This window comes from Lynx rufus, unplaced genomic scaffold (genome assembly GCF_022079265.1).
Source record: "Lynx rufus isolate CCGP_SWC_20201006 ecotype Redwood Valley unplaced genomic scaffold, mLynRuf1.p SCAF_16, whole genome shotgun sequence".
In the NCBI taxonomy this organism is placed as follows: domain Eukaryota; kingdom Metazoa; phylum Chordata; class Mammalia; order Carnivora; family Felidae; genus Lynx; species Lynx rufus.
In genome coordinates, this window is record NW_025814830.1 from 12,702,216 (window position 1) to 12,719,417 (window position 17,202).

General features: G+C 38.5%; 1 protein-coding gene across 2 annotated transcripts in view; it reads right to left on the minus strand.

Annotated features, from left to right (window-relative positions):
- The window catches only part of LOC124511184 (zinc finger protein 345), an 87,821-nt gene that overhangs the window by 17,613 nt on the left and 53,006 nt on the right, over positions 1 to 17,202 (minus strand). Inside the window, exons 1-2 of one of the 2 annotated variants that reach the window (XM_047078170.1) lie at positions 10,457 to 10,536; positions 9,517 to 9,591 (exon numbers count right to left, since the gene is read on the minus strand). The exons of the other annotated variant lie outside the window; for it this stretch is intronic. The gene's annotated coding sequence lies outside the window, so the exon portion shown is untranslated. Of the gene's footprint in view, positions 1 to 9,516; positions 9,592 to 10,456; positions 10,537 to 17,202 lie in introns of those variants that run through there. 2 annotated transcript variants of the gene reach the window in all.

Below are 17,202 nucleotides of genomic sequence, written 5' to 3' on the forward strand. Positions count from 1 at the left end.
TAACCAATTATCAAAGTCAACATCTCCAAATACGGGACAAGTCAACATGAGGTATCCCGACAGGATGCACTGAGAAGGATACAATCACTTTTGTTGTATTCCTGCCATGAATTTTATAACCTGAATATAAGTATTAGGAACCATAAGACAAACCCTAACTGAGGGACATTTTACAAAATAACTTGCCTACCCTCTTCAAAAATGTCAAGGTCATGAAACACAGAGAAAGAGAAACTCTTCCAGGTAAAGAAGGCTACAAAAAGACATGATATTAAATTCAATGATTCAATGTGTGATCCTAGACTGTATCCTGGACAGTGCCTGGGAATAGAGGATGAGGGTAGGGTGAGTTGCTACAAAGAAATTAGGACTAGTGAAAAATCTTGAATATAGACTGTTAAATAACTGTATTGCATAATTGTTAAAATTTCTTACTTTAATAAGTGTACTGTGGTTATATAAGAGAATGCTCTTGTTCTGAGGAAATAACACAATGATGTGTTTAAGAGTAAACAAGCAAACATCCACAACTTATTCTTAAATAGTTCAGGTAAAATGTGTGTATTGTGTAAGTGTGTGTGCACATGTATATATAAAGAGAACAACTGCAAGCACATATAGGAATGATAATGTAGATAGGGCAAAATAAAACTATTGGTGAGTCTGAGTAAAGAGTACACAAGACTACTTTGTATTATTCTTGTAAATTTTCTACAAGTTTGAAATTTAATCAAAATGGAAAAGTTACCCAAAACAAGACATATTATTAATAATTCTCACATTAAATATGAAACTAAATAGAAATACAAGATACTAGAAATGAAGTAAAAAGGAGAGCAATATATATAAAAAAAAATCTGGACATGGGAAAATTACAAAGATAAAAATTAGTAACACTGAACGTTAAAAAATAAAATAAAACTGATCAGAATTCAATACTCTAACAAAAGAATCTCAAAAAACAGCAGGAAAGGATTAATGAAGATAAAAAAAGACTACAAAAAATTTAATAAAGTATGTAAGATTCACAAAACTCAAGGCTTGCTTTTGAAAAACATGAAGACTGCTGATTAAGCATGTGTGTATACTATATGCTTTAGGTTTTCTCCCAAAACACTGCTAAAATGACCAATGACAGTTTCATATTAATTGCTGGCAAGAGCACAGGTATGGCAGGCATTGTTGACTGCCTCCTTCAAAATCATCCCTCCTCTACTTCCTTGCTACAAGACTGGTTTTGTTTTTATTTTTGATAGCTACAGTACCCAGCAGCTCCAGAAAATGAATCATGATTTGCCTAAGTCAGTGATTAACTCTCACTGCAATCAGAATCAATTGGGTAGCTTTTTAAAAATGTTTATTTATTTTTGAGAGAGAGAGAGAGAGAGAGAGCACAAGCTGGGGAGGGGGCAGAGAGAGGGAGAGGGAGACACAGAATCCAAAGCAGGCTCCAGGCTCTGAGCTGTCAGCACAGAGCCGGACACAGGGCTCAAACTCACAAACTGTGAGATCATGACCTGGGCTGAAGGCAGATGCTTAACCAATTAAGCCACCCAGGCACCCCAATTGGGTAGCTTTTAAAAAATTCTAGAGCTTGAACCCCACTGCAGACAAATTGCATCTCAGTGTTTTTCTTGTCACCTTGTATGAGCTTTTAAGTCATTAGTTCTCAACTGTGGATAGCATTCTAGAATCATCAGTGCTTTTTTTAAAATGATGATGCCTAGGCCATATCCCAGATGAATTAAAATCAGAATTGCTGTGGGTGGGACCCAGACATCAATAACCAAGGTTAAGAATAACTAGATTAAATTAAAAGAAATCATTAATCCTCTGTCCCTATTTGTTGCAAGTGCTTTTTTGCACCTTATGTAGCCATAAGTAAACTAACTAGAAGTGGAGAAACAGGTTCTGTCAGAGACAGCTAGGAGTACTGTGAGGTGAACAAGCTATTGTGAAGTTTAACTTGGAAATATTTACTGAAGTTTAAAATATGTGTACTCTATTGTCCCCATAATTTTACTCTTAGTATATACCTTAGAGAATGCCTGTACATAAATATTCACTGGAACAGTGCTTGCCACAGTGATAACTATATAAAATCTAAATGTTTAAAAACCAAAGAATGATTAAACATACCACAGTACTACAAAATATGGCTTTACATGAAGCAATTAAAGTGAGATAGTTATATACTTATGTGAACAATTCTCCACACAGAATAATAAAGCAAATTTCAAAATAGTAACAATAATTACCAAATAACTCACACTAAGTGGAAGTTCTAAGTGAATGTGCTAAGAATCCTGTTCTAAGGATTTTACATGAACCAACTTAAACCTTGGACCAATTCTATAATGCAGTTACTTTCCACATTTTGCAGGATATACTTATAATTCTTTTCATATAGATAAACTTTTAAGTGACAAAACATTACCACATACATGTGTCCATATACTTAAATGTATAGGATAAAGGTAAAAAGGATAAATAATTTTTAACAGTAGCTACCTTTGGGAACTTTGGATATACAACTGGGATTGGAGACTGTGGTCACATGGAACTTGAGCTCCTCCATAACATATAAATTATTTGTATAAAAAGATATATTCATTGACTATATATATAATTATTACTTAACTAAAAATAGAAGTTAAGAATTTTAGCCATTCAGGCTAAGAGGATACTTGTTTACAAAGGCAACAGTTTCTAAGCAAACCACATTCAACAAAAGAGGCTTGATAAAATGGTAACACTACCAGACCATTACAACTCACGACAAAGATAAATGTGTAAAAACACGACAGCTATTCATAAGGTACTTAGGCATGATAAACATGGGTTAAAGGTCAGTGACCATAGTATGATCACATTAAAAAAAGAATTCTAAGTATTTGCTCTAACAATGTGACAGCAATCGTTAATTGGTAGGACTACAGATGACCTTTGTTTTTTTTTATTTCTGCTTCTCTGCATTTTCTAAATTTGTTGTAATAATTATTTTGTAATGAAAGGAACAGAGAATACAGCTATCTTCAGAAAAAAGTGACATATTTGATCGGTATTCAAAGATTTGTAAAAGGAAATGATCTAAACATGGCATAGGTACAAGTACAGTTTTTTAAATTTTAAATTAAAAAACTTTCAAATAGAGGATACAGCCTATTTAAATAATATAACACCAAGAAGGTAATGCAAAGTAATGGAAAAGGAAATAAATTATTACTGGATAAAAGACACTGGAACAATACTGAGTAAATGAAAAATAATTGAATTTAGATCCTCAATACACAGCAAAACAAACTTAAAATGGATTAAAAGTTATGTATATAAGAGAATTGAAATGCATAATCCTGGCTCTCAATGATTTACAAGGTATTTGGGGAGCAAAATTTGCCTGTAAGATCCTTCGGAGAATAAGGCTGGATACATCATGCTCCCGGATTTTAAAGTACTGTATATGATTGTTTTGATATAGTAATCAAAAAAGTATGGTATTGGCATAAAAACAGACACACAGATCAATGGAACAGAATACAGACCCAGAAATAAACCTATGCACCAGAAACCCAAAAATAAACTATGGTCAAAAAGTTTACAACATAGGATCCAAATATATACAAAAAGGAAAGGACAGTCTCTTTAATAAATGGTGTTGGAAAAACTAGACAGCCACATGGAAAGAGTGAAACTAGATTATTATCTTAACACCATATAAAAAATTAATTCATAAACTTTGAAAAAAAAATTAAAAAAAAAAAAATTTTAAGGGGCGCCTGGGTGGCGCAGTCGGTTAAGCGTCCGACTTCAGCCAGGTCACGATCTCGCGGTCCGTGAGTTCGAGTCCCGCGTCAGGCTCTGGGCTGATGGCTCAGAGCCTGGAGCCTGTTTCCGATTCTGTGTCTCCCTCTCTCTGCTCCTCCCCCGTTCATGCTCTGTCTCTCTCTGTCCCAAAAATAAATAAACTTTGAAAAAAAAATTTAAAAAAAAAAATAAAAAAAAAATTAATTCAAAATTATTTTACTGGAATGTAAAACCTGAAACCATAAAACTCCTAGAAGAAAACAGAGGCTGTTAGCTCCTTGACATTGGTCTTAGGTATTATTTTTTGGATATAACCCCATAAGCAAAGGCAACAAAAGCAAAAATAAACAAGTGGACCGGCACCTGGGTGGCTCAGGTTAAGGGTCTGACTCTTGATTTCAGCTCAGGTCATGATCTCACAGTTCGTGGGGTCAAACCCCATGTCAGGGTCTGCAATGAGCATGGAGCTTGCTTGGGATTCTCTCTGCCTCTGCCTCTCCCCCATTCGTGCATGAGAGTGCACACACACACACACTCTCTCTCTCTAAATATTTTTTAAAAAGTGGACTATATCAAACAAAAAAAAATCTTCTGAATAGTAAAGGAAATAAAAAGGGGAGAATAAAAAGGGGAGAAAATATTTGCAAATCATACATCTGACAAGGGTATATGATAATATCAAAAATATATAAAGAAAGTATAACTCAATAGCAAAGAACCTATTTTATTTTAAAAATGGGAAGAGAATCTGAATAGACATTTCTCCAAAGAAGACATACAGATGGCCAACAGGTACATGAAATGATACTCAACATCACTAACCATCAGGGAAATGCAAATCAAAACTACAGTGAGATATCACCTCACAATTGTTAGCATGGCTATTATCAAAAAGACAAGGAATAACATGTTGAGGAAAATACGGAGAAAAGGGAAGGAACACTTATACACTATTGGTAGGAATGTAAATTGGTGTAGCCACTACAGAAAACAGTAAGGACTCAAAAAATTAAAAACAGAATTCCCATATGAACCAGCAATTCCACTTTTGAGTATCCAAAGAAAATGAAAACACTAATTCAGAAAGACATATGAGACCATGTTCACTGCAGCATTGTTTACAATAGCCAAGATTGTTTACAATCTGAGTGACCCATCCACTGAGTGAGTGGATGAATAAAGAGATTTTATATTATTATTCGGTCATAAAAATGAGTGAAATCTTGCCATCTATGACAACATGGATGGACCTCAAGGTCATCATCCTAAGTGAAGTAAGTCAGACAAAATAAATACCATATACTTTCCCTTACATGTGGAATTTATTTTTTTAATGTTTGTTTATTTTTGAGAGTGTGTGAGTGGGGGAGGGGCAGGGGGGCACGGACAGAGGAGCAGGCTCCATGCTGACAGCTGAGAGCCTGATGTGGGGCTCGAACTCATGAACCGGGAGATCATGACCTGAGTCAAAGTCAGACACTTAACTGACTGACCCACCCAGGCACCCCCTCACTTACATACGGAATCTGAATAAAGGCCAACCTTGTAGACACAGAAAATAGTTGATAGTTGCCAGAGACCAGGGGTGGGGGATGTGAAATGGGAAAAAGGGGCTCAAGAGGTACAAACTTCCAGTTGTAAAAGAAATAAGTCATGGGCGGTTAATAATATTGTATTGCATATTTAAAAGCTGCTAGTAAGGTAAATCTTAAAACTCTTCATCACAGGAAAAAATTATGTACGGTGATGATATTAACTAGACTTACTATGAGGTCATTTCAAGATATATACAAATACCAATACACTATGTTGTACATCTGAAACTAATATAATGTTACATGTCAATTATACCTCAATTTAAAATAAAAGATCCTTTGGGAACCACCAAAAGGCCTTTAGTTAAGGGCTTTAAACTGTAATTGATATAAAGTTCCCAAGAATGAGAAATAGAGAAAGGGAGCTAACATTTACCGAACTTCTGATGTGTACCAAGTGTTCCACACATATCTGATTTCATTCTCAACACTGAGTGAGAATGAGAGCCTCTCATTTGCAGGTTAAACAGCTCACAGGTGGTGCAGCTGAGATCAGAAGCTACATCTGATACCAGAGCCCATACATTTTACACCGTGTTATTGAGAGAATAGCATAGGTAAAATAATCTGAGATATGGTGTTTCTTTCTTTTCCTGAAGGAGCCAATATTTAAACTAAACAGTTAGTGAGAACAGATGGCAAAGATGCAGAGGCAGAAACTACCTGACAAAGGATAGTGGAGGGTAGTGGGAAGAGGTAAGGGCAGTTATAAAACATAATATGAAGAGAACAGTAAAAGTACCATACAAAACAGAATTGATTGGACCAAAATGTTATTAAAATAAAAATATTAGACAGTAAGCATCTATCTGTATCTAAGTCTATACCTACTTTTTTTAAGATTTTATTTTTAAGTAATTTCCACACCCAACGTGGGCTCAAACTCATAGCTCTGAGATCAAGAGTTGCATGCTCCACTGACTGAGCCAGCCAGGCGCCCCCTTCCTAATTTTTATATCCCTACTTCCTTTCTCTCTCTTTTTTTAATGTTTTTATTTATTTTTAAGAGACAGAGAGAGCGCAAGCACGAGTGGGGGAGGGACATAGACAGACAGGGAGACACAGAATCTGGAAGCAAGTGGAGCCTGCTTCAGACACAGAATCTGAAGCAACTGGAGCCTTCAGGATCTACAGGATCTGAAGCAGGCTCCAGGCTCTGAGCTGGCAGCACAGAGCCCAACGCCAAGGCTCGAACCGGTGAACTGTGAAATCATGACCTGAGCCGAAGTCAGATGCTTAACCGACTGAGCCACAAAGACGACCCAATGTCCCCAGTTTCAAAAATGTATTTGAGGAGACTAAGAATTAAAGAAAAAAAAATGTTTTAATAATATACAAAGGTCATAGGTAATAGGTACTCAATACCAAAAACCCAGGCTAAAATTATTACTAGGATTGATCATTATTTGAAGTGCTCAGATTCCTGGCACTCAATGCAAAAAGGAAATACTATAGAATGGATTATATGATTCCTAATTGCCTGGGAATATTTACAGGAGATAAGCAAGACCTTGTTGAGAAACAATAAGAAGACCTAAGTCAATTGAGAGGCTTGTATTATTAGAAGATTCCCCAAATTTCTTTTTTTTTTCAAGATTTTAAAAAATGTCTTGGGGTGCCTGGGTGCCTCAGTCAGTTAAGCATCCAACTTTGGCTCAAGTCATGATCTCATGGGTTATGGGTTTGAGCCCTGCATTGGGCTCTGTGCTGACAACACAGAGCCTGGAGACAGCTTCAGATTCTGTGTCTCCATCTCTCTCTGCCCCTCCCTTGCTCGCTCGCTCTCCCTCAAAAATAAACATTAAAAAACTTAAAATGTCTTTTATTTATTTTAAGAGAGAGGGAGAGAGAGGGCAGAGAGAGGGGAGAGAGAGAATCTCAAGCAGGCTCCACACTGTCAGTGCAGAGCTGAATGGGGGGTGCAATCTCACAAACCATGAGATCATGACCTGAGCCGAAATCAAGAGTTGGACATTTAACCGACTGAGCCATCCAGTCACCCCAAGATTCCCCAAATTTCTATTTATACAATCATAGATACAATGCAATTCAATCTAAATCACAAAAGATGCCTGAGTGCAACCAAGCTATTTCTAAAATTTATATGGAAATGCATAAGAACACAAACAGCCAAGACACTCTTGAGGAACAAAAGAGGACTTGCTCTAAATATTATAAAGTTACAGCAAATAAGATAGCATGATATTGCTGCAAGGAGAGAAAAATAGAGCAATGGAACAGAATATAGTCTCCCAAAATACATGTAGACATAGGTGGTCACTTGATTTTTTTTACTAAAATGGTATCGTCAATCAGTGTAGAAAGATGAACTTTTCAGTAAATGATACTGGAACAATTGGATACCCACATGGGGGATAAAATGAAATTAAATCACTACCTACAGGAATCAATTCCAGGTAGTGTAAAGACCTACATGTTAAAACCAACGGCTAGAAAGTTTCTAGAAGAGAACATGAGAAAATCTTCATTACCTCTACGTAGCAGAAAATTTCTTAAACAAGAACTAACTACAAAAAAAGATTCCTTACATTTAAATCCAGAACCTCTATATTCATCAAAAGGCACCAGAACCTCTATATTCATCTAAAGGCACCAGAATGAAAAACTAAGCCAGAGCAGAAGAAAATATTATTATACAGAAGATATATACACATATATATATCAATTGCTATAATCAGAGAAAAACAACCCAATTAAAATTTGGCAAAACATTTGAACAAGCATTTTTTAAAAAAGGACGCCCACGTGGGCAAGAATTGGTGTTACATTTCATTGATAATAAAGGAACTATCAATTAAATGTGATAACATTAGACAACCACCAAACTGTCAAAAATTTAAAAGTATGATGATGCCAAGGGCTGGCATGGATGTGGAGCGAAAGGAACCTTTGTGAACTGCTGATACAAGTAAAACACTTGCACAGTATCTTTAGAGAACAGTTTGACGTTGTCTAGTAAAACTGAAAATGTACAATTTCTATCCCTCAGCAACTTAACCACAATTTTAGTATATATGCTAAAGAAATGCAAGCACATGTGTACCAAAATATGTGCACAAAATACTAGTGGTCACAATGCTTGTTATGACCAAAAACTGGAAGTCAAATATCCATGAAAAACAGAAAGGATAAATAGTAAATTGTGATGCTATCATACAAGATAATATATATATATATATATATATATATATATATATATATATATAGCAATGGAAAAAATTAACTGTAGTTACAGGAAACATGAATGAAGCTCACATTTTTTTATTAAAAAAACACAAAAGAATGTCTACTCATACAAAGAGAGAAAATAGACATAAACTAAACCTATATGATTTTGGAACGCGTACGTAGGTACTAAAATTCAAATGTAAGGCAAAGAAAACATCACAGTGGTTATCATCAGAGGAGCACAGTTATTTGTGATTGTGGGGGGGTACATCAGAGGTTTCTTTAGAGATAGTTGTATTTTATTTCTTAGGTACTCCCTACATGAGTCTTTACAATTATATATTAAACAATACAAATAAGTAGGATATGCTATTTCTGTATCTAATTTAAGAGCAAAAAAAATAAGCCAGAGGCATTAAAAAAAAATACGCACTTCTAAAAATGTTTCAAATATTAAATCATGTGGGAAAAAACTTAAATTTAATTTTATGTAAAAAATGTTGGCCATAATGGTAAATGCTGAATGAATTCAATTTTTAAAAATCACATTTTATATATGTACATAAAACATAGTGGGGAGAAAATACAAAAAAGTAAGCATTGGTTTTTAACTGGGAATGGACATTTTCTTCAAAAGATGTACTTCTGAAATTGTTTAAAATAATCATATTTTACTTTTACAAGTAGGAGGAAACAGTATTTTTTTTTAAGACAGCATAAAGGAAAATTAAACCATTTGACAACTTAGTAAGAGAAAATCAGGTGTGTGAGGGGTTAGGGTGTGCAGTCACTCACATTTTATCAAAGGGGAAATTCCAGGGATCAAGTCACCTGATGGACAAGAATTTTCAAGAGGAGGAAAGCAAGTCAAGTCCTGACAAAGAAAAGGGGATTCCAGGGAAAAAGGGGAAACAACACAACAAACTACCTTGCAGGAGCCTTGTGGATTTTCAACAGCCATTCTTTCCTCCACTCTGGAAGCGTCTGTGCAAGCAAAGCAGAGCTGGGGAAAAAGAAAGAAGTCAGGAAACACCAGGCTCTTCTGGGAGTCCAGGTCAGCCAACCACCCGTCACCGATACATGTAGGTCAGGCAAGGCTAGGGTGCCTGTTCAACACCAGCATCAAGACAAGAGCAGGGTGACTGTAGTTCTGGGCAGAATCTTTCCCTGAGCTCACAGAGGTCTCCTGAGAACAGAGCGCTGGAGTCACAAAGGCACACAAAGGCGCCCCACAACTACAGTGCTATACGGACACATATTCCCACAAACTCACTCACGCCACGAGGACACAGGCACCCCAAACCTAAACACAACTGGCTGCACATGGTCACACGAGCATACACACTGCAGGAACAGACACAGTCACAATCGCAGTCATAGGCACCCCACACTCTCACATTCCGACTGCCACACTTCATGGGGACACAGTGACAATAACGAATTCACACGCACCCTACACTAATAATATCACAAATACACACACCTTGGTTAAACACAATCACCGATCTCACAGTTAAGGCATCCCATACCCACAGTTCAGCAAATGGTCATAAACACACACACACACACACACACACACACACACACACACACAAGAAGACACCCAGTTTTACAAACGCGGTCAAAGAACCCTACACGCGCAAACACCCGGTCACACAATTACCTCATTACACATGAACAATCATAACCGCAAATCAAGCCCCCCTTCCCCGCCCTCACAGTTCCGTACACGCTCACACTGGCACACAGTCACATTCAGACACACACCCTCCTCACAATCTCCCCCTCTCAGTTGGCTCCCCACACACCCTGCACAGGCCAGAGGTTCCAGACACGCCGGCCCAATCCCGGGCTCCGGGCCACCTCACCTACGCCTCCTTCGGTACAGGTAGTACCTCTCTACTCTACTTGGAACAAGTCGAACGCAGGAGCTCCCGCAGCGCCCTGGGGCCGTTTGCTCCAACCCGCCAGAAGATCCCGCCCACTGCTCAGGAGAAGGTCCAGTTCTCGCGGGAGGGAGCACTGAGCCTAGAGGCCTCTGGGAGATGTAGTACGAATGCGACAGGTTTCTGGAAAGCTGTCGCCTGGATATCCCAATTTCCCCGAGGCGTGGAGCCCGGACCTAGCCAAAACTGGGCCTTCCCGCTGAGCCGCGCTCCGGGGGCTTCCGCGAGCGTCAGCTAAGGACTCCGTCGACCAAACTGTAGACAGGCTCCTGTGAGCACTCCTGTTGACCATGGCTGGTCCTTGATCTGCAGACCCTAGTTCAGCAAGAATCCCCCTGCCCTTGATACTTAACCACGCTCCTCTTAGTAATCTTTTATCCACTGACTCCCTCATGCTGTGCATTGGATATAAATCCCTGCTATGTTATATACTGACTTGAGTTCAATCTCTCTCTCTCTCTATTGCAACAATCTTTCATAAAGTCTTCCTTACCTGTTTAACTTGTCTGGTGCAATTTTTCGTTGACACAGCCCTCAGAGCGGCTCTCTCCAGCTTTGGTAGTTCACCTGTAACATACTAGGTCCTACAGGCATCCTTCTCAGGCATCCTGGGAATCCCAGTCCTGGCCTTCGCCAATGGCCAGATGGACCAGGCCAAGCTGCCTAAGCTGCCTCCTCTAGAAGCTGGCCACAGTTAAGTGCCCTGATGGTGCTCAGAATTCTGCTTTGCCCTGAGTACCAAGATGTTCTTGAGGCAGACTGCTTCGGAACTTGTCGGGGAGCCAGGAGAACGAACCTGAATGTGGACAGGAGCATCTGTGACCAAACCAGCCTGGGGAGTTTGAAAGGGAGAAATCTTCAAGCCCAGTTATGTATTTGAAGGTAGGCAAAGAAAGTGTGAGACAGCGGTGAGATTACATGTGTGACTGGTTGGAGGAGGATAGTTGAGTGTAAGAGAAACTGCATGTGAGTAAAATTGGTGAGTGTGAACAGAGTGGTGGGATCAAGACTGTGTGACTTCGTGAGGCTAGAGGGTCATATCATGGGCGTGTGAGGTTGGAATAATTGTGTGCATGTGGTGGGGCAAGATTGTGTGTGAATCTGTGGGTAAGTGTATGAGTATTTGTGTGATCACCTAAATATGGGTCATCTCAGCATGGGTGGCTGAGATGGTGGAGGAATCTGAATCCTGCAAGCCTCATTTCCTGTTCAAACTAATAATAAGGGCATGTCTTCCTGGAGTTTCAATTTTAAGAGGGAAAAGCTACATAATTTATATAATAAATAACTTGCAGCATTCTTATATAAACACTTAAGATTCCAAACATTTGTTCTGGAACAGAATAACAAATCAGTATGACATTTTAAACAAGGTACATTTTGCTATAGGGGTACCTGTTTTGTCCACAATCTTGCCCCCAGACATTTACTCTTCTCTGTTCTTTGGGAGTCATTGGTAGAGTAAACACTCAGAGACGTGATTGTTCAATTCAAACAGGAGCATCAGCCACAACTTAAAGATGTTCAGATGGGGGCGCCTAGGTGGCTCAGTGGGTTAAGCGTCTGACTCTTGATTTCAGCTCAGGTCATGATCTCATGGTTCATGAGATCAAGCCCTGTGTCTTGCTCTATGCTGACAGCATGGAGCCTGCTTGGGATTCTCTCTCTGCCTTTATCTCTCTCTCAAAATAAGTAAATAAACATAAAAAAATAATTGATGTTCAGAGGAATCTGTACAGCAATGTGATGCTGGAGAACTAGAGCAACACAGCCATGTTAGGCGTGGATAGCTCTCTGTATAATCCAATTTCTGAAAGTAAAGTGCTGTCTCTTTTCCATTTCTGAAATACTTAGAACCTTTACACGGCATAGTAGATTCAGCTTTGAGATGCAAGCTTCAGATATTCTCAACCCTCTGCTATATCATTGTATATGCTCAACCTTTAAGGTAAAATGTTACTTCTTTCGTTCCTCTTTATATGGTAACGTCCTGAAAGGCCCAGGCTCAGTCTGAGTTTGGGGATGGTACTTGAATTAAAGTCTTAGGTCATTTTCCTATATATGGACTATCATATCACCAAACTGAATGAAATCTTTAAGTTGGAACAAGAAGAGAGGCCATGGGTGGTGAATAGAGGAAAGGTAAAGGAGGTTGTGTCCAAGAGAGTGAGTGGAATAAGGCAGAACATAGATGTTCAGTGAGAGAGCTGACGGCCCTGAAATGTTTTTCAGGATTTCCTTCATAGGCCTTACTCTCCTTGAGTTTCAGTTGACATGAACCCTTCTGTCCTCATTGTTCCTCTATCAGTGCCCTCTTTTATTTAAGTAATCCTAGAGGACCATATTCTGTTCATTTTCAGAGTCTACATATGCACTCAGCCCTTCATAAATCTTCAGTCTTTTGAAACTATTATTGTTGCACACTGCAGTTTCTTTTTATTACATTCTGCTTTCTATCTTTCCATTGCTAAAAGCTTCAGGGTTATACTTTACATCTGCATTTCACAGTCCTATTTCAGCAACCTTCATCACCTCTCAAAGTTACTAGCTTAGGAACTTAGTAACTTTCCTCCTGGCTCTCCTTTCTGTCAACTTTTTTTTTTTCACAATTGTTTTTATTTTATTTTTATTTTTTTAATGTTTTTTGTTTTTGAAAGAGGGAGAGAGTGAGCATGAGCAGGGGAGGGGCTGAGAAAGAGGGAGACACAGAATCTGAAACAGGCTCCAGGCTCTGAGCTATCATCACGGAGCCCCACATGGGGCTTGAACCCACAAACCATGAGATTATGACCTGAGCTGAAGTCAGATTCCTAAGCGACTGAGCAACCCAGGTGCCCCATTTCACAGTTGTTTTTAAAGGAATCATCTCATTGATCTTAAAAATGTAAACAAGGTTATAGTGAAAAAAAAAAAGAAGTCTCCCTTTCACTATTTCTCTTCTCTACATGTATCTACTGTGGCTAGTTTCTTTTTTTTTTTTTAATTTTTTTTTCAACGTTTATTTATTTTTTTGGGGACAGAGAGAGACAGAGCATGAACGGGGGAGGGGCAGAGAGAGAGGGAGACACAGAATCGGAAACAGGCTCCAGGCTCTGAGCCATCAGTACTGTGGCTAGTTTCTTATGTAAACTACTTTGAGTAATTCTATGACTATACCAACATATCTATGTATATAAGGCCGCTTATCTTTATTTTTCACAAATTTTAATATAAAGCATCTTATTTTTTACTATTATTTCTTAGGAGACATCCCATATTAATACATATTCCTTGTTCTTACAGTGGCATAGTATTTTGTGGTGGGGGAAATGTCATACTTTCATACCATATTCGTGAATTTTTAGGATGTTTTCAGGTTTCTACAATTCTAGAATGAATATCTTTATATATTCAGCTTTGCACAGATGTGCAGGCATCTTTGTAATAAATTCCTCTAAGAAGTGCTGTGTCAGAGACATTGTATAAATATTTGCAATCCACATAAGATGAATCACTTTCCATTCCCACCAAAAAACTTATGAAAGTTCATGTTTCCTGTTCTTGTCAAACACTGTATTTTTGATTTAACAGCTCAATTGACCTATTGAGCCTTTATATGTGCCAGGTTATATTCTAGGAAAGCATCAGTGAAAAAAAAATGGCCAAAATTTCCTTTCCTCAAGGAGTTTATATTCTAGTCAGGGAAAGTGGTCAATGAACATGCAAATGAAATATATAGTATTCCAGATAAGCTCTAAAGAGAAAAATAAAGCTTGGAAATGGGATAGCAAGTGCCAAGGGAATTGCAATTTTATGTTTTTTTTTTAATTTTTTTTAAAGTTTATTTATTATTGAGAGACACAGAGACATAGAGCATGAGCAGGGGAGAGGGAGAGAGAGGGAGAGACACAGAATCTGAAGTAGGCTCCAGGCTCCGAGCTGTCAGCACAGAGCCTGACACAGGGCTCAAACTCCCAAACTGTGAGATCATGACCTGAGCCGAAGCTGGTCGCCTAACCAACTGAGCCACCCAGGTGCCCCTGTGTTGTTGTTTTTTTTAAAGTTTTATTTATTTAGGTAATCTCTACACCCAATGCGGGGCTCAAACTCACAACCCCAAGATCAAGAGTTGTGTTCTCTTCTGACTGAGCCAGTCAGGAACCCTGGGAATTGTCCTTTTAAATAGAATAGTTAGGAGAAGCCTAAAAAGAAAATACTTGAGCAAAACCAAAAAGAAGAAGCAGTGGCATTTAAAGGTATTTAGACAAAGCGAATTATAAACAGAGAAAACACCAAAATAGAAATGCCATAGGTTGGCTACAAGCCTGGTATATTCAAAAGCAGCAAGTTGGTCCAGTGACAAAGTGAAGAATAGTAGATGAGAAGAAGGAGCTAATGAGGGGACCAATTATGGAAGGTCTTAGAGAGCATTGTAAGAACTTTGCTTATTTTTCTCAGTGAGATGTGAAGGCAATGTTGGTTCTGCACAGAGGAGTGACATGATCTGACTTGCATTTAAAAGAGATCACTTGGGGGTGGGGGTGGGGGTACCAGGGTGGCTCAGTCATTAAGTGTCTGACTTTTAATTTTGGCTCAGGTGATGATCTCACAGTTCATGAGTTCAAGTCTCGCATCAGGCTCTTCACTGACAATGAGCAGCCTGCTTGGGATTCTCTCTCTCTCCTTCTCTCTCTGCCCCTCCTGAGCTCTCTCTCAAAATAAATTGATAAGCTTAAAAAATAAAAATAAAATAAAAGAGATCACTCGGTGCATGGCTGATTCAGTCAGAAAACTGTGCAACTCTTGATCTTGGGGTAGTGAGTTCAAGCCCCACATGGGGTATAGAGATTACTTAAATAGCTAAAACTTTAAAAACAGAGAGAGAGACCAGGGTGCTGATTAGAGAATACAGTGTAGGGGGACAAAAAAAAAAAAAAAAAAAGGAAGCAGGGAAACTAGCTAATGAGCTGTTGGAATAATCCAGGTAAGAGTTGATGGTAACTTGGTCTTGGGTGATTGCACTGGTAGTCATGAGAGGAGTTGGATTTCAGATATATTTTGAAGATAGAGCTGAAAGAATCAGGTAACAGATTTGATGTTGGAAATGAAAGATAAGAACCTAGGCTTATGCGAGTATTTCAGCTTGAGTAACTGAAAACCAGAATTGTTATTTACTGAAATAAAACTATGGAATGAGCAAATTTTAAGGGGTAGATAAAGAATTTTGTCTTTGCTCTCCTAAACCACTGAGACAGTCCATGTTAAAGAGAAACATTTATTTGTTGTATCTAGATGTCATTTATAACAGTAAGAGGATGAGGGGTGCCTGGGTGGCTCAGTCTGTTAAACCTCTGACTCCTGATATCGGCTCAGGTCATGATCTCATGGTTCATGAGTGCGAGCCCCAACATCGGGCTCTCTGCTCTCAGTGCAGAGCCAGCTTCAGATGCTCCGTCTCCCTCTGTCTCTGCCTTCCCCACTCACACGTATGTGCACGTGTGCGCTCTCTCTCAAAAATAAATTAAAAAAAATAATATTGGGAGGATGAGAATTCTAAGGAAATTTATTAGGGTAAGAATAAACATAGTAACAGATTGCAGTGGGTTAAATTGTGGCCCCCAGAGATATGTCCATATCCTAACCCTGAGACATGTGAATGTGACCTTACTTAGTAAAAGTAATTTTCTTTTCAGGCATAATTAAGAATCTCTAGGTGCGTTCATTCTAGATAATCTGGGTGTGACCTAAATCCAATGACAAGTGTCTTTATAATAGAAGATGAAAAGACATACAAAAGAAGACCATGTGAAGACAGAGTATAGATTGAAGTTACACGGCAACAAGCTAAGGATACCTGAGTCTAGTTAGGATTTTTTTTTTAATCTCTTGGGAACATCTTGATTTTTTTTTTCCTTGTATTTTCATATGCCTTTTAATTTTTGTTGTTGTTGAAAGCCAGACATTTTGTTTAGGACACTGGTGTGCAGAAAAGTCTTAGCATAGCAGACCTGAGAATTCTTATCCCTGGAAATGTCTGCTTGCACAGTTGGCCCTTGGCTTGCACCTAGAACTTAGATTTCCAGAGGGGATTCACACTATCCTATTTGACAAAAATGGCTCACTATGCCTGTTTGTGTAAATCATATAATTTGTTAAATATCTGCTTTCCTTCTGAAATTCTAGTATGTGCCTGGCAGAGGCTCCCTATGTGACCAGCACACAATAAAAACTCTAGGTACTGAGTCTCTAGTGAACTTCCCTGGTTGGCAACATTCACACGTGTTGTCAAAACTTGTTGCAGGGGAAATTAATGTCCTCTTTGATTTCACTTGGAAAGGATCCTTGGAAACATGTGCTGGTTTTTCCTGGACTTTGTTCCATGCACCTTTTCTCTGCTAATTTCCCTTTGTATTGTTTCACTGTGAGTTCCTCTAGTGAATCGTTCAACCTTGGACAGAGTGTTGATCTTGGGGTCCCATGACACAACAGTAATGAGGAAAATAATTTTCACCCTGAGTGGGCATACATTTTCTTCTGCAAAGTCTTTAGTGTAGAGTTTTGAGTTAATTCAGTTAGGATTTTAAGAACTAAGCAAGATAAATTCATACAATTTGATATGTGCTTATGTAAATTTTAAAGATAGATAACTGACAAGCCAAGATATTTGTGGGGTCCCCTGATTCGATGGG